The sequence below is a fragment of the Polistes canadensis genome, unplaced genomic scaffold, assembly GCF_001313835.1.
Source record: "Polistes canadensis isolate GaletaPanama2010 unplaced genomic scaffold, ASM131383v1 scaffold_20, whole genome shotgun sequence".
Classification (NCBI taxonomy): Eukaryota; Metazoa; Arthropoda; class Insecta; order Hymenoptera; family Vespidae; genus Polistes; species Polistes canadensis.
Window position 1 is genome coordinate 745,959 of NW_014569567.1, and position 23,073 is coordinate 769,031.

The window sequence follows — 23,073 nt, forward strand, 5'->3', positions numbered from 1 at the left end:
TTTTAACTATCCTTCTTTCTTTTTAATGCACTTTTCTATCTATCTATTTCTTTCTTTCTCTTTCTCTCTGTTTTTTTCTTTATCTGTCTCTCGTTGTTTCGAACGAGAAAGAGAAGACGAATAAGAATAAGAAGAACTAATAGTAGTAGTAGTAGTAGTAATTCTTGGCTAGATCAACGAAGAACAAGTAGTAGTAGACGTCTCAATTGGTTGTTGTTGTTAATGTTGATTCCTTCCTTCCTTTTCTTCTTAGCTTTCACTCGCGTAGGACCGATCTATTATCGATAGGATTGATGAACACCCCTCTTTCGTTTCGTATATATCGAATAATATTTAATTAAAAAAATTGATCTGAAAAGCTACGGACGACCACGCGGCACCCTATAATACGGATTTCGTTGAATCGAGGCCTTTTTTTAATCGACGAAACGAATAAAATGAAAATCAAATAAAAGAAAAGAAAACGAACAATTATTTATCATAAGCTATGTTCACGCTGCACGGATAATTCACGTTAGAAAAATATCAAGAGAGCCCAATCACGCTCCTTTATCTCGGACCTCGTTAAACGTAAATCGTTGAACAGTAGGTTTGCCGCGGGTCGTTGCGTATACCTTAAGGGATACGAGTCTTCGTACCTTTTTTTTCCTCTTTTCTTATTTATTTTCTTTCTTTCTTTTCTTTTCTTTCTATCTCTCCTCGTAGGAATTATCGACGAACGAAAAACTTTGGATCTTTCGGCCTTCTCTCTCTTTTCGTATCTTCCTTGTATTATTTTAATAATCCAACCACAAATGTGTGATTCACTCGTGTATATCTGGACGCGTTTATATGTGTATTATGATTTCAATTTGAATTTTTTTTTTTTTTCTTATATAATCGCGAAATATTATAAATCCACGAAGGAACAGAAATAAATTTTATTCGCGTTAACAAACACGAAGGACAATATTGTTGGAGGATCGTCCGTCCCCTCTTCTTTTTTTTTCTTCTTTTTCTTAGCTCTCCTTTTTATCGACGATCAGGTGTGGATTGTTAATTAATCAGTCGTAATAAACAGTACCTAACTGGGACTGTTGCGTTAACGTTTTATTAGCGGCTACTGCTTCTGGCTTTTGCTTTATGCTTTTAAAGCTGTTTGCTGCTTAAAAAAGATTTTCGTTGCGGTCAAAGAGAGACACTAGGCCGAGAACTTTATGATAATTGGGTGTAATACGTTCAACGCGAGAAGTAAGGTGGAGTGAAAGAGAGAAAGAGAGAGGAGAGAGAAAGAGAGAAAGAGAGAGAGAGAGAGAGAAAGAGGGAGAGAGAGAGAGAGAGAGAGAAAGAGAGAGAGAGAGAGAAAGATAAAGCTTTCTTTCGTCCAATTATCGGACAACAACTTCTTCGTTTTCGTATAATTTTTTTCGCGTAGTAACTGTATCGTTGTTCACGTTACTGTTAATCTCTTTTAAATGAAATTTCTTTCTTAATCGCTTCTGATTATTATATATAATTTATAGGAAGCGCCAGGGACACGTGTGCGTGCGCGTGTCTTCACTGTTTTATTTTTTTTTTTATTGTATAACTACTACTTTTACGTGCAACTGCAATTAACTTTTACTCTTGTTGTTGTTGTTGTTGTTCGATGCAGTTGATATTCACGGAAGATCTCGACTTGTGTCCGAAGAAATAGAAGAAATAGTAGTAGTAGTAATAGAAGAAGACAAAGATGAAGAAAGGAGGATAGAGCTATAGCTGATCACTCGATTAATTTAAAAAAAAAAAGACCTTTTCCTCTCTCTCTCGAAAATTCAGCGAATAAAACACAACTCCGCAAATCTTTCTCTCCTTTTCCTTTCCTTAAACCCTCCTTCTCTACTCTCGACTCCGTAACTCTTCTTCTTTCGTGCGAGCAAAGCTTTTTTTGGAAGCCTTCGAAACTCTTCTCTAAACGTCTCGACAAAGATAACAGGGACGATGACGATGATTGTGTTCTTGTTCTTGTTGTTGTTATTGGTGTTTTGTAGCCGCAAACGTTGCTTTTTATACAGACTACTATTGGTAATACTTCTACTGCTGCTGTTGTTTCTGCTGCTTCTTCTGCTTTTACTTCTACTTCTGCTGCTTTTGTTGATGATGTAGTAGTAGTAGTAGTAGTAGCATGTATTGTATGTAATACGTGTCTCAAAAAGCCGCTGGTGGTGTCCTTCAAGCCGGTCTCAAACCAACGCGTGTCTCGTGTCGAGTCTACTGGAAAGGAAGGTCGGTCAGGAGGAATTGAAAGTTTTTTTTTTTTTTTTTTTTTTTTTAAAAAAAAAAAAAGAAGAGAGAAAAAAAGAGAGAGAGAGAGAGAGAGAGAGAGAAAAATCAATTAGAAAAGAAATAACTTTAAAGACGCGAGACGTGCTCTCGATAGGAGGATCGAGCGAGCGAGTGAGAGAGGTCAATCGTGATATACGACATGTGTTCAAATTTATTATAATAGAAAAGGGAGACTTCAATATCGAATAGAAAGAAAAAACAAAAATATATATATATATATATGTGTGTTAGAAGAGAGGGAAAGAGAAAAAACCGGTAAGCACGTGAAAGGCGAAAAAGCAAAGTAGTGGGGATAAAAAGAAGAAGATGAAGAAGAAGAAGATGAGGAGGAGGAAGAAGAAGGGAGAGCAAAGGTCCGGTTCGTAGGTCGATCCGTGTCGGGTCGAAGGACGAAGGCCTGTGAGAAACTGGAATAGAATAGAGAGAAGAAGGGATTTGGATAGAAAAATAAAAAGAAAAAGAGACAGAGAGAGAGAGGGGTGGAGGTGAGGAGAGGAGAGAGAAGAGGGAATGAGAATTGCGAGTTAGCGAATGACGTTGCGTTTCCGTTCTTCGGATTTACGTCATTTATTCGGCGCGTTCCTGGCTCCTCCCTTACGCTCGGACTCCGGATTCTGCTGTTCTGGAAACATACCAAAAGCGAAAACTCGCATTACTGCGGATGCAAAGGCTTAAAATGCTTCTTGTTCTGTGGGCTACAGGGTGGGCTGGGGGTTCGGGGGTTGGTTGACCGGTCTAAAGGGTCCGACTCGACGAATACACCGAAATAGAAAAAGACATAGAAGGATAAGAGAAAGATAGAAATAGAGTATCGAGGATTCTACTAGTCGAAAGGGTCAAGCAAAGGGCACCGAGTAATACGAAAAGTACTGGCAGTTGGGCTTTCGAGGGAGCAAAAAGCTTAGGCCGAAAAGATAAGATATATATATATATATGTATGTATGTTAGTATATGTGTATATATGTATAATATATATGTATGTATATTTATTATACAGGTAGATAAAAAAAAAGGAGAGTAGGGGAAAGAGAGAGAGAGAGTTTAGGAAAAAAGCATTAGGACTACCAATGCAAGCACACTTAATTAAATGCCGCGAAAAGCATATATAATGCTGACAATCCAATAACGACAGTTAATAACGCTACTTTTTTTTCTTTTTAATCTATCGCATATTTCAATAAAAATTCAAATATCCTATTCTCTTGTTGTTGTTTTTTTCTCTTCTTCTCTTCTTCTTCTTCTTATTGTTCTTTTTATGTATTTCATTTTTCACAATGTTTTTATTTTGAATTTGTTTAATGATTTGTTTAGATAGATATTATTATTATTTTTTTTTTTTCTTTAAATATCACACACGTATGTATTTAATTTATTTTTTTTGTATTTGAATATATATTTTCGTTGTATCTCCTTCGTTCGTCGTTTCATTTTCTCTAATTTTTTTTTTCCCCCTTTTTTTCCTGCCTTTATCGTTTTCTTCTTGCAATTTTGTTATTTTTTCGTTGTTTGCCTTATAACACGGCAATCGTTTAAATCGTCCATTGCCAAGAGATAAAGGGAAAGAAAATTCGCAAAGTTCTACACGCGAATCCCAGTGCTAATAGGACAGATAATATGCCCTCCAACGAGGTACTCGTAGTTCGTACAATGTTTGTTCAACGATAATGTCGTTTCTTGGGATACGTGAACATGGAAAATCTGACTATTTTCGTTTTTCGAGATAACGTTTTAGAAATTAGAAATAACGATGTAGTTATAATAAAATTAATCCGTACCGTGTATATATTTTTCAATAATTCTAATTGTTATATCGACTTTGTTTTTTTTTTTTTATTAAATTTGAATTACTTTTTAGAATTGACCAAATATTTTCTATTTCTCGATCGATTACAACAATAATAGCTTTTCACGTTTAAAAATGCAAAAGGTTTTAGTATACCTAACATCACTTTCAAGAAATGTCCCGTAGGGAAGAATAATCTATGAAAGGGACCGAAGAAAAATCTTGGGGCCAAAAGATTTCACACTTTTACTGAATGGCTTTAAAGGATCGAAAAGTTTTTTGAAAGAGAAGCGCCTGTGAGGTTTACATTATTTCTTTCAAAACATTCTAATTCTTATATTTACTTTTTTATATTTACCCAAACTGCGGTTTGGGTATCGATTACAACATCTTTTTGTGTCAAAATATCTAAACAACATCATTATCGAGGCACCCCGGGGGGAACAAAGGGAAATCCGTGAAAAAGGGACTGAAAGATTTTTCGGTCAAAAGATTTCGATCGTTTTACTATGAGAATTATGGTCAAAAGTCAAAAAGTTTGCGAAGAAAAGATATAATGGTAGACAAGTGTTATACAAGCCCACAAAACATGGGTGTGTTTTGTTGTATATTGCCGTTTCCTCTTTCGATTTTCATCGAAGCGTTAAGCCACGCGCAGGGAACACACCTTGCCTCGAGATAATCGTTCTACCTGGGTCGTCAGGTAGATCTAGGTAGTAGGTAAGGTGCTAGTCAATGTTTTCGAAGAACCATCCGAACCAACCGACAAAGACAGACACAGAAAGATAGATCAGAAGGAAAGACAGGTAGGTAGGTTGGCAGGTAGATAGGAAGGTAGGTAGAAAAGAAGGTTTCTTCTATGAAAAGGAAATACACCAGATGTAAATAGAGAGGTGCCCTTTTTTTTTTTTCACGAAGCAAATCATCACTGCGAACAGCCACAACAAAACCCAACACAACAACACACTCTCTCCTAAAAAGGCCAATAAGTCTTTAAAGCTGGAAAATGAGACACGGGTGTTGTAAGTATATAATAGAGATGACACGTGCTCAAGTTAAAAGAGATCTCTAATATCAATCATAATAGAAATACAAATAGGATAATATACTTAAAGAACTATCAATGACAAATTTTATCCAATGAAATACAACTTTATTTACGATAATCATTGTTCTTACGAATTATGTAACATGGAAATATATAAAACACGTGATCAAAACCGTGTCTTATAGCATATAATGTTACCAATAAGATAATACGATATTCAATTGATATTTAAATAATCAAACTTTTCTAATAAGAACAAATTCTTTTCGTTTCCTTGTCGTATCGTTAAGAAAAATAAAAAGAAGAAAAAGAAGAAGAAGAACGAGAAAAAAAAAATCGTAAATAGAGAGTACGTTTTTGTAAGCTCGGAAAGAAAAAAAAAAAAAAGGGGGGAAGGCATAAGTAACCCCTTAAGCCGAGTTCTCGCTTCCGTCGTCGTGCGTTGTGTAAAAGCTTCGGCGGAAAATGGAGGAACCGTAACTTCTTCCCGAAGTGTATGTGCGTGTGCGTGTGTGTGTCTTTCTCTCTCTCTCTCTCTCTCTCTCTCTCTCTCTCTCTCTCTCTCTTACTTTACCAAACGTTATAACGCGAACTTGCCAGAGATATAACACACATCCACCTTGATCTCGAGCATACGTTAACCGTTGAAAAACTACGTTTACTTATACAGAACATAAACATCACTTTGAGAAAAAGTGAGATAGAGATAGAGATAGAGATAGAGAGATAGAGAGATAGATATAAAAAGAAAGAAAGAGAGAGAGAGAAAACATGTAGCTCTTCTCGTAGCGTTCGTCCACGTTTATCGTCCGTGTGTACTTTATGTGCGACGCGGAGACGGTTAAAAAGTAAAAGAAAATGTACACAGGTATACCCTACTACTACCTGTTTTATATGTATTAGTATACAATGTACCCATTCTATCTGTATATATATATATATATATATATTTATATGTATGTACGCGTAGGTGGATGATTGTAGATACAGGTATCGGTATAGGTGTATAGGTATGGGCGTATGCGTATGCATATGTGTGTGCATATATGTATGTGTGTGAGTGCTGGACGAAGAGGAGACTATAGTACAATTTCACGTAGCGCAAAATAAGCCGCTTACGAAAAGCGGCAGCAGCGAATAGCAATTTCTCTCGCAACTTCTCTTTCTCTCTCTTTCACTCTGACACGAATTACGCTGTTGTCGTGTGCGACAACGTAACCTGCCTGCCCTGCGGAGAAAAACATTTCGACCAATAAAAAACATGTTTTTTTTCTCTGATACCAAGAAGAACAACGAAAAGAGCAAGAGGGAAGGAGAGAAAAACAAAAGGGAGGGAGAATTGTGAGTGGGATGAAGGGTTGGGGAGGGGGGGGAGGATCGTTTCTATCGGAATACCAACGAATCGATCTTTTTATTAGTTATCATCGATGCATCGAGAAATGTAATTAATTTACCAATTTGTCTTTTTACTTTTTTGACGTTTTATGTTTTATGTTTCTTTTCTTTTTTTTCTGATGTTTTATATATTTTCTAATTTTGTTCGTAGTAATCAAGTAAGATGCAAAAAGATAAAAAGTCGATATTCTGGTGAAACTGTATTAGAGTGTATAGACCGATAAAAAAGACCGAATAAAAAAAAAAGAGAAAGGGAGTGAGAGAGAGAGAGAGAGAGAGAAAGAGAGAACACGAATTTCTATCGGATTGGCTCTTTGGAAGAATCTCGTTTCGTTTTTGGCGCAACCGATTGAAGAGAGTGGAAAGAGCACTTCGTCCTATAAACAATATTAATTAACCTGATTTCTCTATAACACATAGAGAAACCGATGCTATTCGTTTTAATTAATTTTATAGAACGTATATACAACTTTAAATATACAAAAATATATTGCAGATTCAAGGAATAGACGAGTAGATATATATATATAAATGTATGCATAGATCTTAATCAGTTAACGTTGATAAATAAAAAAAACCTATCAAGAAGAATTAATCAAAGATTGACAGAGAAAATATTCGTAACCATTATTATACTTGTTTTGTTCATTTCTATATAGAAACTTATTGAAGTGAAAAATGGAAAATTTTCAATAGAAGAATAAGACCTTGACGTTCTAATGTTAAACGATAATTATAACCGTCGTGTAAAAATATTGCAACGTGTTCTTATCCTAATAGAAAAAAAAAAACAAAGTTACGAATCATTAGAAATATCCAAAAAATAGAACAAAACAATTGTGTCATTGTATAATATTGAATAATATTATATAAAAGTTAAATTAAGGAACAAATTGAAATAAAAAATAAGATAAATCTACTACTACTACTACTACTACTACTAATAATAATAATAATAATCATCGGTGATTGTGTTGAAATCATATTTTGGATTATTTGATAAGAATTTTCGATGGAAAAAAAATTGCTGAGGTATATTCCTTGGTAAAAAAAAAAAAAAAGGAAAAAAAAGGACGAATGAGAGAATTTAGTTAAATTATCGAGCGTATCGAGGGCCGAGATCGAGACAGACACGATTAGCGTACATATCTTTCGTGACTCGCGTGCTCAAGAGGCTCGACTCTTGGTCGAATCGATATACGTGCACGAATGCGGCTTCGAGCTTCCTCCACTTCTTTCACGTGACTACCGCAGAAAAGAGGGCCGACCAAATCAATATCTCACACAGACATTTCGTCGTCGTCCTCGTTCTCCTCCCCCCTCCTCCTCCTCCTTATTCTCGTCCTTCTTTTCGTCCTTCCATATTCCTACCTCATCCCTCTTCCAACTCGTACGAATTTACATGCGTCTAATTGGACGTTGCGTATCCATCAAATTTTCTAATTACTTATTTCTATTTTTTTGTTGAACATTCCATCTCTCTCTCTCTCTCTCTCCCTTTCTCTAACGCAAACTAAGTTTGAATCACTTAAACACGTTAGAGCAATCGTCCACCAAAAGGACTTATACGTAAAGGAACATTACGAAACGGGGACATACGAATTTTCGTCTAATGAATTTCGTTAAAAGCTAGACAATCGTCAAAGTTTGTACTTTAGGGTCAACCCGAGCGCTATATTGTTGATCCTTTAGTATTGTATCAAAAGGGTACAGAACATAGTGAAAATGTACTCGGTTGTTATTCCCTCTCTCTCTCTCTCTCTCTCTCATACATGCACATAGTTCGGTCGCAGACTACTACTACTACTGCTACTACCTATCCACCTATTTATCCGACAAAAGTCGGATTTTCCATTCTCAAATTCGGAGTTAACTTAAGCAGGAAAATATCTTCGTGAAGAAACTCGATATGCGTGTTCTCCAAACATAGAAACGTCCAGATAAAATTGAGATAGAAGGGATACATACGGTCGGTGGTAGTGTAGCTTTACGGAATCTCAAAGCGTCATGAAAAATGCATTATCAAGGATAACTTTCCGTTTGCCCTGTCGAATTTTCTACTTTATCCCTGTTACCAATGTCCTTCAATTTTAAACCCATCTCTAAAACTTTCAATAAACTAAATTATTCTATTCCTTTATAGCTAGCTAGCTAGAACTAGCATTACAAATAAAACAAATACAAATTAAAATTTCTTGCAACAAAAAAAAAGAAAAACGAATGAGAATTACTTTCGACGATGCATTGTAAAATAAAAAAAAAAAAAAAAAGAATATAAAAAATATTTTAATATAAAAAAGCAAAAAAGAAAAATGAGAAACTTTGATCCCCTTTAGTGCAGAGAATCCTATTTATATCGTATCCCCATTATAATGCATCGAGTGGATAGGTGATTGCGGTCGATTGTAAAAGTTCGATGATGCGAACAGCCGTCGTTGATAAAGAGACCGGTATTGATAGTCAAGAGAGAAGAGAGTAACAGAGAGTGATCGAAGCGAGAAAGGATGAAAAAGTAAAGAGAGAGTGAGAGAGAGAGAGAGGGAAGGGGGAAGAAAAAAAAACATGATTTTTAACGTTTCCAATAGAACGAGCAACCGATTAGCTTGCCTATGGCAGCGTATGGCACACGTTTGAGAGAGGAAGCAAGCTAGTAGAGTAACATCAGAAGAGCAAGCAAGCACGGCATGTGTCTCTCCCTCCGTTCACGGATGAACTGCGTACGAGGTGTGCGCGAGCGTAAATTCTTGTTCATGCTCGACGCTTGTAATAGTAGTCACACACAATTTTACTTTTATAATCTAGAGAGAGAGAGAGAGAGAGAGAGAATGAAAGGAAATAAGAGAGGGAGTGAAATTAAAGTGGAGAAAGAAAAGCGAAATTAACGATATGAAACAATGAGAATGACCATCGCGAGCAGCTTAAAGGGCCTGTGCCGTGAAAACGTAATAGAATTAGGAACGATTAAATTAGCTAAAAGGATTTTCGGTGGTACGATGGTATATAAGAGGGGTATGTATTATAGTATACGATAATATAGGAAAGTTCCTATTCGATATTCCTCCGTTTCTCTATGAGAAGTAGTAGTAATAGTAGCCTACACCTGCCTGCAGACACCACCCTCTCACAATCTATTGCAATAGATAGATAAAGAAGAAGAAGAGAGAAGGTTCGGAACACTAGGAACGACCGAGGGTGATTATGAAGGCGTAAGTGGAACGCTTACGCGATTAATATATTTTCTAGGGAGTACGCAACACGCTTCTACTTGGTATCTTACGTTTCGTGCTAACGTATTAGGCCCGGTCGGTCTTTCGTGCAGCACGGGCCGTTCTTAATGTTGCCTCGGGCCAGCCACCCAGCCAGCCAGCCAACCAATGGCGAACGGGAACGATTAGACCGACGCCAGCTCTCTCTAATGACGGTGCTGTACCTTTGCAAACGCTTATGCTACTTTATCACGAAGCTAGCTAGCTAGCTAACTAGCTAGCTAGCCTAGCTAGCTTGCCTGTCTGCTGCTTGCTTGCTTGCTTCCTAGCTTTTCGTAACCGGCACCACTTTGTGCTAGTGGATATACCCATTACTCTCTTCGTCGAGTGATCGATATAACTTCAGTATTCATTTTTTTTCTTTTTTTTTTTTACCTTGAATATTCGCTAAGAAAATATATATGATATAAATATATACGCATATGTTAATTGAAACTTTGACGCGTTAATTGAACATATGAAAGAATTGAATTAACTCAATGCACTTTAAATGTCGTGCCTGTTAATTACTAACTCGAAGGAAGCGGAAAATCGAACGATTTCGAACGACAAATCGTGGAGTCATGCGTTAACATTGCTAAGAGGGAAACACACGTTACTTTTCTAAAATAGAAAGAACCTTTTTAGAAATAATCTTCGACGAGCTTAGACGAATGAGGTTTTTTTTTTTTCTTTCTTTTTCTATCACTTAGATTCTCCCATCTAATCCACAGTTAATGTATGGCCGACCTGCGTACTTCACTTTTAATATTTTCTTAGACTTCTTTTATGCGATAGAAAAAATGAAAGAGATTAAGATAGAAAAAAAGAAAGAGAAAGAGAGAGAGAGATAGAACAAAAAAACATTCTCTCTTCTCGTTTTTGCATATACATGCGATCTTATAACTCGAGAAATTCCAACGTAGAGAGTCTGATCCTCTTGCCAGGAGATAGCCGACCCCTTCTGCATCAGCAAACTGAGAGAAAGTTGTAGGAAATGGTCTGACTCACCTAACGCAAATCACATCGAATTTCGTTCATTAAGGAACTTGAAAAGCGAATAAAACATTAACGTTTTAGATTTCTATTACTATCTCTCTCTTTCTCTAATTTTCTCTCTCTCTCTCTCTCTCTCTCTCTCTCTCTCTCAACCTATCTATCTCTCTTTCACTCTTTTTCTCATCATCTTGGTCTAGTAATCACTTAAATATTTCGATAACACTAGAACAATTTCAATTTTGCCCCTTTTGTTACGAACAATTTCAACTTTTCTTAACCAATGAAATACTTCCCTCCCTCCCTCCACGTTAACAGCATTTTCGCTTCGTGTAACTATAAAGTACAAAGAGTGTGAGAAAGAGAAAGAGAAAGAAGTAGAGATAGAACAAAAAAGTTAGGAATGAGGAACATAAGATAGCGATGGAAACGTCTTTTTAGGGGAGAGGCCAGGGGGTGGAAGAGATACAAGAGAAAATTCCACTTTACACAAGTTGACCCGAGACTCGCGAGAGATAGTCTTCTCTTTTTTATTACTATTATCTTTTTTTATATATATATATATATATTTTGTACTCTTTTACAAAATTACTTTCCCTAACTTTATTGTTAGACATAGTACGTAAGTACGTACGCGTACATAAACTGTGAAAGAAATGGTCCAAACTCGGACTGCAATTTTTTGAAAAAAAAAAAGGAAGAACACTAAACACAGATTCTTATACCTTTAGTCTCGTACATATATATAGAATGATTAACAGGTAGAATATTTTTCTTTTTTTAGGAAATCATGAAACTAAAAATAAAACAACTAATATATATATATATATATGTCACGTGTCAACCATATATACATCGCATAAAGCTAATTAGAATCGCAGTCTGTTCTCGTTCACGCCATACAAATTACCAGATTGTAACACCTCGACGAACGAGTACAGACTACTAGGTAGTAATATACCAAGATAGCGAAGACGCGAATCGGTAAAGTTTGCCAAATAATTTACACGCTACGTCTAACTGTCAAAATCTTAAATGATTCCTGACGTGAAATGGGGGCCCTATGCGAATCGTTGGGATGGAGTTATTGCACAGGATATCGCCTACATTAACCGAGTTAACTTTGTCTGTTTTACGAAGATATATTGAAAAGAGCAAAAGAAGAGAGAGAAATAATAATAATAAGGATGGAAATAAAAATAGAAATAGAAATAGAAATAGGAATAGAAATAGGAATAAAGATAACAGAGTATTTAAACGATTTAAAAGAAAACGTACGGATTTTGTTTATGTAAAAGGCATAAATAGCATGATAATCCGACGAATCGTTCGAAAATAATCAACATTAAAATACCACCCACGAGTATAGAAAATTTGTCGATGAAAAATAACGTGTTTGCGTGGCAGACAGGATTTAACTCGTATATTATTCCAAAAAGAAACGGTAAAAATGAAAAATAAAAAATAAAAAAAGAAAAATAGAAAAAAAAAAAAAAGGGGAGAAGAGTTACGGATACATATATTCGGTTAGATTGAAATTCACAAGATAATCGTGGAATAAAAACTTTATACCCGGAACAAACAATCGCGACAGGGACAACAACAGCAGCACCAGCACCAGCAGCACCACCGAGACTTTCAGGGAACGACGACAACGTACGGCTTCGGCATTATCAGCTGAATGGAAAACAATGGCGATATTGATCGCCGATTCGTGGTATTCGTTCGAGTGAGAGAGAGAGAGAGAGAGAGAGAACATGATTGTGTAGGTGTACTTCGACATAAACGCGCGGACGCGCTCACACAGAGACACACACACACACACATATCTATAAAGTCTGGCTTTATGTCCACACTTTTGGAATTTAAGTGCCTATGAACTAACAAGTTACTACTGCACCCACTGTGATTTCAACGAGGGAACATATTTCGGCAAATCCTCGGCCCGTCCCAAAATTATTTCAAACTTTTCTAGTTACCTACCACCCACCCCACCCCCGCACCCGTACCCGACCGCTGTACGTTCGAATTTTTCCGAATCATTCGGAATAAGAAAATTTTGCAGATCGAACTTTCAAGGATACATCGTAAAAAGAAATTACATACGTACATACATACATACATACATGTGTACATACAGACATACGTAGGTAACATGCATAGGTGATTTATTCGCCAATAAAAATTCTGTGTCACGATGACAAACGCATGAATAACGTTCCTATCTTTAAATCGACGATAACGCAGAGATCTCGCATCGCCCGAGGCTTTCGTTACTCGATGAGGAAAAAAACGCAGAGGGTGGGGGGAGGACATATCTACCAATGAGAAACAGGATGAGAAGAAGAATGAAAGAAGGAAAAGGTTAACAACTGTCTGATCGCAACTTTCACGTTCAACGCTTCGAGAAGGAAAAAAAACAGACCCCTTGGAGAGAGTACGGCATGAAAGTTTGAAAGAAAAAATTAAGGTAAAGTCGTGGTCAACGTTCACGCCGGCGGTTTCATCGTCCTCCTGGAAAACGCTGCAGAAAAAAAAAACAAAATAATAATAATAAGAAGAAGAATAATGCGAAGGAACATCCCCTACTTCCCGTCAATTTTTCTGCCTTGGAATTTTGCATTTCGGAAAAAAGCTCCTGGGCTATGCACATATGTAAGTAAATAAATATGTACCTATGTAAAAAAAAATTATTTTCTCTCTCTCTCTCTCTCGTTCTCTCAAAGAGATCATTAAATCCCAAAAGCGAACTCACAAAGGAGGAAGAAGAAAGACATAAATACGTTCGACGAAGAAAAGCGTAACACGGAAGAAAAAACAGCTGGAGTACAGGCCACGATATATATCTACATATATATATATATATATAAATGTATATACATATATGTACTGTACGAGAGAAAGAGTGCACGGATAAGGGGTTAAAAACCGCTGAAAAGCAATTTGAAGGCACACACGGTAGATGCGCATCGGGGCCGCTTTGAAGCCATAAATTCGTACGCGAGCTCGTTCGGCGCCGCGCACCTACGGAATCGCGAGAAACAGAAAAAGAGAGAGAGTGAGTGAAAGAGAGAGAGAGAGAGAGAGAGAGAGAGAGAGAGAGAAAGAAGGAGAGAGAAACCGTCCAATCGGATGTCGCGCTCGGACTGCTCGTTCATGCATTTCAACGCTTGCAAATCATTCATTCTGACTCATTGTCGAGAAGCCGAGCGAGCGTGCTATATACGCGAATGCGACACACACTGTCACCCGCCCGCAAAATACTCTCTTTCTCTCTCTCTCTGATGGTTGTTCTGTCTATCCATCTATCTCTATCTCTATCACGCTCTCTCTCTCTTTCTCCCACTACGATGGAATTCCACGAGAAACATTCCGCCGCGGTGCATACGCGTTTGGATGGTATCGCGAGCAACACCGTTGCACCCCCACTGCACATAGCCATTTCGCCATAACTATCTCTCCAAACCCCCCCCTCAGCCCCCATCCTCTTCTCTCTTTCTCTCTCGCTCTCTCTTCCTCTTTCTCATCCTCTCTCCCTGGCCTTGAATATTTATCGTTGTTTTTGCAAAAACAAATATAGCACCTGAAATGAACGCGTCCGTCAAAGCACCGACCCGTTATAAAAACGTAACGATATAACACCCCCCGGTAGCCGTTTGAAAATTAAAAACTAGCTTGCTATTTCCAACCCTAAAAATCAAGCCCTTCTAATCCTTTTAGCGAGTGCTGTCTGTCTCAATAGCAAGATAAGAGAATCGTTCTTCTTTATTCGAGTTATAAGAAGATATAGGATTATATGAATTTTACATGATTTTCTTATCCTATCTTCGTATAGAAATTTTGAAGAAATTCTAACTTGTTATACATAGAATCTGCCCCCAACCTTCAACCCCCCTCCCCATAAGTACGAACAACCACCTCATAAGTAAAACTTTGAAACTCTCCACAGATACGCCCAAAATTCTTTTCCCATTCTTGTTTTTATTGTTTACGCTTATAAACGAGTAAAATTGGTGGTCCGAACATTCGAAAAGTTTTACATCCTTACATACAGGAATTCAGGATCGTAAAACGCCCGACTTTATGCTACATAAAATCTCTGCTAGGGTATATCATCTTTATTCTTGTCATTTATGGTGACGTTATGTAAACATCGACCAATCCGTTCATCCATCCATCCATTCATTCATACATCGATTCATCTATCCACCCATCCATCCATCCACGCATTCATCGACAACGCGTGAACGAGAACGATTTTAATTTGAATTTTTTTGTTGTTCTCTTCTTTATACAGGAAGAAGCATCACCTTCTTCTCTCAAGACTTTGAAACTAAGCTTTTAACGTTAATTCCAGAACGGATGTAGTTAAGGCAATAAGGAAAAGTCACGCAACAATGTGTCTGTCGGTTACACACATGTACATTTTACATATACATGTACAGACTTTTACATAGATATGCGTGACGAGCCTCCGAAACGTTAAAGTAAAGCTCACTCAACGAGACGTAATACGACACGTGCAGCGAAACGAATCGCATTCTTGCGGAACAAATTGATGTGACATCCTTATGAAAGATCGTCATCGAAGTTACATAGGCATCCTTTACACACACAAAAAAAATAAAAGAAAGGAATATATAATCTAACCCCCCTCGAATAATAATAGTTCCAACTAGGTCAAAATAAAGTAAATAATCTTGTCAACTGTTCGATGTGCTCTCAATAATTGGGTAACCCCTTACACCCTTCCTTACTAGTACTTCTTACATACTAACTAAACTCAAGTTAAGTTAGGTAGATTGAACTATAGGACAAAGCGAGATTATGACATCGTAGAAAGGGTTTCCTCGGAAAGAGCCATTCAAAACGGAGAAAGACGAACTATGTCTCCCGGAAGGTCGTCACGTAGGATCCCTATAACGAGGTACTTCGAAGTTCTCCAACGTCGTCATCGTAGTCGCTACACAAAGTCTTCCGTAGCACTGTCGAGATAGAAAGAGAAAGAGAAAGAGAATAAGAAAGAGAAAGTAAAAGATGGAAAGGAAGACGTTGATAGGCCGAAATATTTGCAGATCATTTCGACGGGTCAACGCCACACTTAACCAACCCCATTCGTCCCCCTTTAGTTTCGCGCCGCTGAGTAAAGCAGCAGCCGCTTGTCACGGGACTAAAATTAAAACGAGACACACCCGCGCCTCCATCATCGTCATTGCTACGCAAAAGCCTGCGCGTTCACATAACGTGTAGGTAGATATATCTGTATCTGTATCTGTATGTGTATGTATATATGCGCGGTAGAAGCGAATGCAAAGCCGAAGCAAAATCAGCCTTAAGATGAAGGAACTTAAAGCTTAGCTTAGCTTAGTTTGTCTCTCTCTCTCTCTCTCTCTCTCTCTCTCTTTCTCTCTCTCTCTCTCTCTCGCTCGCGTTCTCTCTTATTCTACTCATCTCACTTCTACATTATACATCCCTCTAACGCGTTCACGTTCCTGCTAACGTATGTTTCTGTAGCTGGCGTTGCTTCGCTCTGCCATTGCTGCTCGTTTTCGCCGATGGTGCTTCTCTGCTGCTTTGTGCTTTCAAGCTCGACAACTCCTACTTCTACCCTTTCACTCTCTCTCTCTCTCTCTCTTTCTCTAATGCTCTCATGCATACGCGTACGTATACATATATTCTCTATCTATCTCGCTCTCACTTTCAAACAATTTCGAGTCAGTATACGAAGAGTCAGGGAGTATACCACATACACGAGAATTTCGTCTTCTTCATCTACTCGATTTTCTCTCTCTCTCTCTCTCTCTCTCTCTCTCTCTCTCTCTCTCTATCTATCTCGCTATTTCCTACCTTCTCCTCTTTCAGTCATAGACGCGAAAACACAGCGATGATGCAACTGGTGCTCGTTTCTCTACCGACAGAGAATTTCACCGGAAACGAAGGACGACCAAGAGCCGGATGGCCTTTTCGAGTTATCGACCACGTAACCCTCGATAAGCTCTACTTCGGTACCCATCTAGTTCATCGTTACTCGACCACGATTATGTTTTTCCGAAACGATGCAATAGTAACTAAAGTATATAAGAGAGATTTGAAACATTTGTTTACTCGATTGCGTGCTAATTATTATTATTAATATTATTAATAATATACATATAAATATGCGGTGACGTATGTAAAAAAAAAAAAAGAAAGAAATAGAAAAAGAAAAAGAAAAAAGACATGATAAAAGAAGAACACCGCGTGTGTCTTCTTCCTTTTCTCCGTGGAAGACGAAAATATTTTCAGCATCGCTTTTTAACAAATCGCAAAAGAGAGTGTGATGCTCGAGTTATATAGTGACTTCCTCGACTCTCCTCTTTTCAAGTCGTCCATATCAAACGAATCCCTTTGACTTTATCTACTACGTCGAGTCGGTCGTTTGATCGTAAATCGAGCTCTGCTTTTGCGTTAGAGCAGAGCCTACACCGTTTGTGCGAACTTATATGTATGAATGCGTGCACGTATGTGTTTCTCTCACTCTCTCTTTCTCTATCTCTGTTCCACCTTCGCTGAGAATTTCGCAAGCCGTTTTATTAAATCATTTTTCAACGAGGAGATATGTATCTCTTCTTCCTACTTCCCCCTTTTTCACGTTAGTCGATAATTTAACGCTAAAGAACGAATAAATGTTTAACTCTACGTTGTTATATATCAAACGTTAAATTATATATACGAATCTAATTATTTCTATATTTATTATGAATCCTGGTGCACATTTTTATCATATATAGATAAAAAGATAATTTATCATTAAAATGTTAAGAATATTATTTATTTATGTTAAGATATTGCAATAAAGTCTCTTGAATTCTTTCTCAAGTATGGAGGATAAAAAAAAAAAGATGCAAGCAAAGATGGAAACATCGATCGGGATAAAAGCCCCATTGTAAGCCCAGCTCGAAAAATTACGATACGATCGCGAATGATCTATGTATTTCTATCTCTCTCTCTCTATCTCTCTCTCTCTCTCTCTTGTTCTCTATCTGCTGTGTATATATCTATGCACAATAGTGTTCCTAATATACTACCGTCATAGACCATAAAGCAGCGGGTCCCCTATTTCTACGAGTCTACGCGGACGCGTCTATATCGGCTTGCCGATCGACAATGACGTCATCGGACAAATCTTGATGATGGCGTGCCAGGCAAGAAACGTTGCGGCAATGCCACAAGGCCGTTTACCAACTCGAACGAGAAAAAGAAATAAAGAGAGAGAGAGAGAGAGAGGGAAAGAGAGAAAATAACAACTTAGGCTTATAAAAGTTCCACAATTTTCGTGTTTATAATTTGTCCTTTTTTTTTTTTTCTTTTATATATAAATTCAACACCAATTTTTTAATTGTACAAGATGTGTCATAAATATTCGTACATTATTTAAAAAAAAGATTTCTAGATTAAATGTATCGCAGAAAAAGTATTTGATTGATTTTCTTTTTTTTTTTTAGTAAACTCTGACGCAATTTAGTAATTTTAAATATGTTCAAATTTATTATTTTCGACATATTTTTCTCGCAAGAAATCGGTTCCTTTGAACCAGGATTTTTATTTTGTTTTTTAGGATAATTAACGAGCGTGTTACGTCATTATTTGTAAGGAGAATAAAATACCGATGGCGGCTGGTTTGAGAGAATAAAGAATAAAAGTAGAGGGAAAAATTATAATAAAAGTGGTGTGCTATTGTGAATTGACACTAAATGTCACACACGTCAGTAGGACACGCCTAGGAAGGTAGCGTAATTTGATGCGTTTGTGCCTCGCATCACACATGACTAACAATAAGAGACACTACACTATCGTAAAAAATAAAATAGACAGAAAAATAAATAAAAACCGCACCTAATTAGAAGATATGACTTTTCAGTAATCCAAAAATTAGAATAAGTAATACACACACGTGTGTGTATTTATATATTTCTTATTTAAAATAAATCCAAGATATTTTCCATTACCAAATATTAAATCCAAGTCATATAAGATAACGATTTTATTCATCAAACGAAAATATTTTATGACTGGACCTAATAATTACAATAAAAAAAAAGAATTTCAAAGCAAAAATAATGCGCCACGATTATCGCGAATCGTTAGTAATAAAAATGATAATAATCATAAATAATGGATCATTATATTAACAAATGAAAAACATAAAAAAGTAAAATACATGGTATTTATATAATAAAATATTTTTTAACAAGATCAACGGTGAAGAAGTCTTAGAATATTCATCGAAAAAAATGTATTATATGTCAGGTTTGGTCTGATAAAGCTCGTGAAAGTCAAGATAAATAGAGAGAGAGAGAAAGAGAGAACTTTGGGATTTGGCAAAGTCTCGTTTCTGCTGATAGCGGTGCGCGGCTGCGTTATGCGCACGAAAGAGATCGAAAAAGTGGTCGAACGACGTTCCATCGAGCTAAAAAAGACGAGAAGGGGAAGAGAAAGAGAGAGCAACATTGGATATTTACGACGACCATAAGAACGTATACCTACGTATACATATATATATATATATATAATTTTCTGATGCGATGTAAACGGGTCTCGTTTTACTTGTCGCGTTACAACTTATTAAAGAACATATTACGAAAGTATTCCGTAGAGTTTATTAAGTGATACGTACGATGATATCGTACGATTGATTTGTTTTTCATTATCTTTTTTAATTTTTTACTAATCTTCGAATTGATACATTGTATTTTTTAGGAATAATTATTATAAAAAAAAAAAAAAAAAAAAAAAAAAAAAAAAAAAAAAAAAAGTTACATTAGAGATTAATTTTCATTAAAATAAATGTATAATAATATATAAAATAACCGTATGAGAGAGAAATATGTCCTATGTCGATGTGAAAATGAACTACGACGCTATCTTTATTTTATTTTTTTTTATTTTTTTTGGTTTCTCACCGCGAAAGATAAAACCAATTTTATTCATTCCCTTTTTTTTTTTTTTTTTTCTCAACGAATTTTATTAGAACGAACGATTAATTTTATTGTCCGATTTTTTTTTTTTTTTTAATACGATAACTCATAATCATATTTCTTTAATTAAAAAGAATATTACAATCTCATTTTATATATACGATTTATTAGAAATTTATCGATATTCTAAACTATAAAAATGTAATTACACTTTATATAACTTTGGTGTTCCTATTCGACTGGTATATTTATTCTCTACACATGTACAAACCGGACTCACGATGACTCAAGAATGCTACATTAAGAAATGAAGATAAAGTTCATACCTCGGGGGAATTAGTGCACATATAAACGCAAGTGGAATTTCTTTAAAAAGCCGCACTGTGCTTCTCCAAGTTCTCTCAACTAACACGAACGAGCTAGTACATACTTGCACTCTCTTCTTTCCTTGCAAAACTAAACTTCTCTCTTTTACTCATACACAAACACATTCACACATTACATCTAACTCAACCATTCTTTCGAGCTTATCAATATCTTCAAAAATCAGAGATAAAAACAAACTTGTAACAATACTTCGAAATATTACAAAGTAATATAATTCTATCTGTAGAAAATATAATTTTCTGGGTGGGGGGAGGCAAAAAGAGGGGGGAAGAGAAGAGATCAAAATCGCACGTGATTTTATCTTGGCACGAAATCAAAAATTATAGAACTTTCCCGGTTGTAAGGGGAAAAATAAAAAAAAAAAAAAATAAATATGCATACGTATATATATATATATATATATATAAAGAGAAAACTAACTTATATGTCTTCTACTCTGGTGATTCTCGTTACCAACACTAGAACTCGGTATGAGTATGCATGGATGTGTATAAATATATATGTGTATGTCCTACTATAAGACGTAAGGCGAGAAAAGAGAAATCTTATTGGAACATACGAAGGGCACGAGTTTCCTCGCAAACTAGATGCCTTCTATCTTTTTCTCTCTCTCTTTTTCTTTTATATATATATATATATACACATATACATAGGACATATGTGTCTCCCTGGATGGTACCCGGACGAGAAACGACGAGTCGACTAACGAGCTGAAATAAAGTCGAATTGCTGGACGCGTAACTCGTTAATACGGGTCAGTGGAAAAGAGATGGAATCCGTGGTACTCGACTCTTCGCACAACGAATACGATATTTTCATGCTGCGTGAAACGGGAATCCTGGATGGTACTAAAGTACTACGTAGAGAAGGAAGTAATAAGAAGAAAAAAGAAGAAAAAAAAGGGAGAAAAAATTGAAAAAGGGTTGAAGCTCGGGTCGTTCGCTCTGCTAATTCTGCTCCTAGCCGAGGAGCGTCGACGCGGCACGTGCGCGCCCACCAAACGTCGCTCGTACGCACGTATTTATGTATGTATGCATATGTGTAAGTGAAAGAAAGAAAGAAAGACAAAAAAAGAAGTGAGCAATATAATCAACCATAATTTCTAACCTTAACTCGAAAAATTATTATCGTTAACGCCGTTAGATGTCTTTCAGTCTCTTAGTCGCACAATTCGAGCAATTCCACAAAAGATAAAAATAGAATACGAAAAGAAATTCGTTGAAAGCGTGTACCTTTAAAAAAAAAAAGAAAAACAGTACCTTATCGCTCATACTTAGCACCGATATCAAACTAACTTCTCCTCGTGGTTAAGCGATAAAACTTACAATGAGAAAAAGATTCGTCATAGGTTTAATCTTTCGCCAAAAATGTTTGCGCACGATATTACGTATGAGAATATATTGTAACAAAACTTAAATATATACATATATATTTAAGTAACGTATAGAGAAATATGTATTTTAAATATATAGGAAAATGATTAGTGAAAAAAATTGGGAAATTACGCGAATCAATCAAACTGCTACGCGATTGGTCGAAATATAAAGAAGACGAGCAACAAAATTGATTACGCATATTGGCGGATTTGCATAAACGACGACGACGACGAATGTAATTCTACGCTTTGGCTATTCTATTCATTCATTCATTCACGGGTTTATAAGGATTTCAATTGTTTCATTAAAATACGCTTCTCTTCCGAGAAATTTACCGATAGAATTCTATAAGTAAAAAAGAACAGAGTTAAAAATAAATACATGAGTCTAAGCTTCCATTCGAATCCACGGTTGCCGTCGCGTTGCAATACACACACACACACACACACATCATGTTTCTACAGCCGGTCCAACTAATGTGGCACGTCGTATATTGCGTAAAAAAAGAAAGAGTTAGAAAAAAAAAAGAGACATTTAATGTAAAAGAAAACGATCAAAAATTGTCCGCATGATTTCGGGAAGGTGACGCTTTTTCCGACGAAAAAAAAAAGTAGAAATAAAAAATATTCAACATACCGAGAAATGATTTAACACGCGGAAGGAAGAAAGGAAGGAAGAAAGGAGGAAGAAGAAGAAGAAGAAGAAAAAAAAATGAAACGCGGAGGAGTGTGCGTGATACACGTGATACGTTAGAGACTACGGAAGGGGACATGATGATATAAAAGGAAAGAGACCCAAAGAGAATAATAAATTGTGTGTGTGTGTGAATAATACGAAATAATAAAGTTCTTTACCTTATAATCGGAGTCCAGATTTAATCGTAGTTGATAATAGTAGCGTCGATATCTTTAAATATGATTGGATATCACTCCGACGGATCTGAACAATTTCTTGTCTTCTTATTCGTTGGAGCCACTGACTTCTTGTTCTCACCGTCGCAAGTAAGAAAGCACCAAATAAAACACTTTAAGGTTATGAATATCTGTAATATTTGTCTGCACTAAATTCCAGAATAAATGACGTTGAACAAACGCGGAATGTATGGATTATTACGCTAACTCTGATGCTCTCTCTCTCTCTATTTCTCTCTTTTCTTGATGTTCGCTTTCTCGCGGCGTACTCGTTTCCCGGAACTGAGAGACAGTAGTTAGAAAGATAGAGAGAGAGAGAAATAGAAGGGTAAAGAAAAGGGTAAGGGAATAGATAGAACGAAAAAAAATGTGGATAAACAGATAAACAGAGATAGATAGGTAGTAGATAGATATAAAGAAAGATGTTAATAAATGCACAAGAGGTAAGAGAAAGATAACCTCCCTCGCTCCTCACTTTAAACTCCGGTCGATCGGCCAAGTCGCGACACAAAGCACGAAAACTGCTCTCACTTGTATAACGCCGGCTCGGATGCGTGCTGACCTACTGCACTGTTCCGACTCATAATCAGTTCTTCCGTTTTATTCGATTCCGGCCCGTTGTTGCTTCCTTTAAAATATCCACTCTTGATCGCACGATGCTCTTTTATCAG

At 36.5% G+C, this 23,073-nt stretch overlaps 1 long non-coding RNA gene across 2 annotated transcripts; it reads right to left on the bottom strand.

Moving 5' to 3' along the window:
• On the bottom strand, positions 1 to 22,852 carry LOC106793881. 2 transcript variants are annotated; one of them, XR_001382472.1, is made up of 3 exons: positions 22,346 to 22,852; positions 639 to 2,926; positions 1 to 275 (listed from the first exon to the last, which is right to left on the bottom strand). It is a non-coding gene; the product is annotated as an uncharacterized LOC106793881 (long non-coding RNA). The 2 variants fall into 2 exon arrangements; XR_001382471.1 differs by having other exon boundaries at positions 1 to 305.
• Between the last annotated feature and the right edge of the window lie 221 nt (positions 22,853 to 23,073).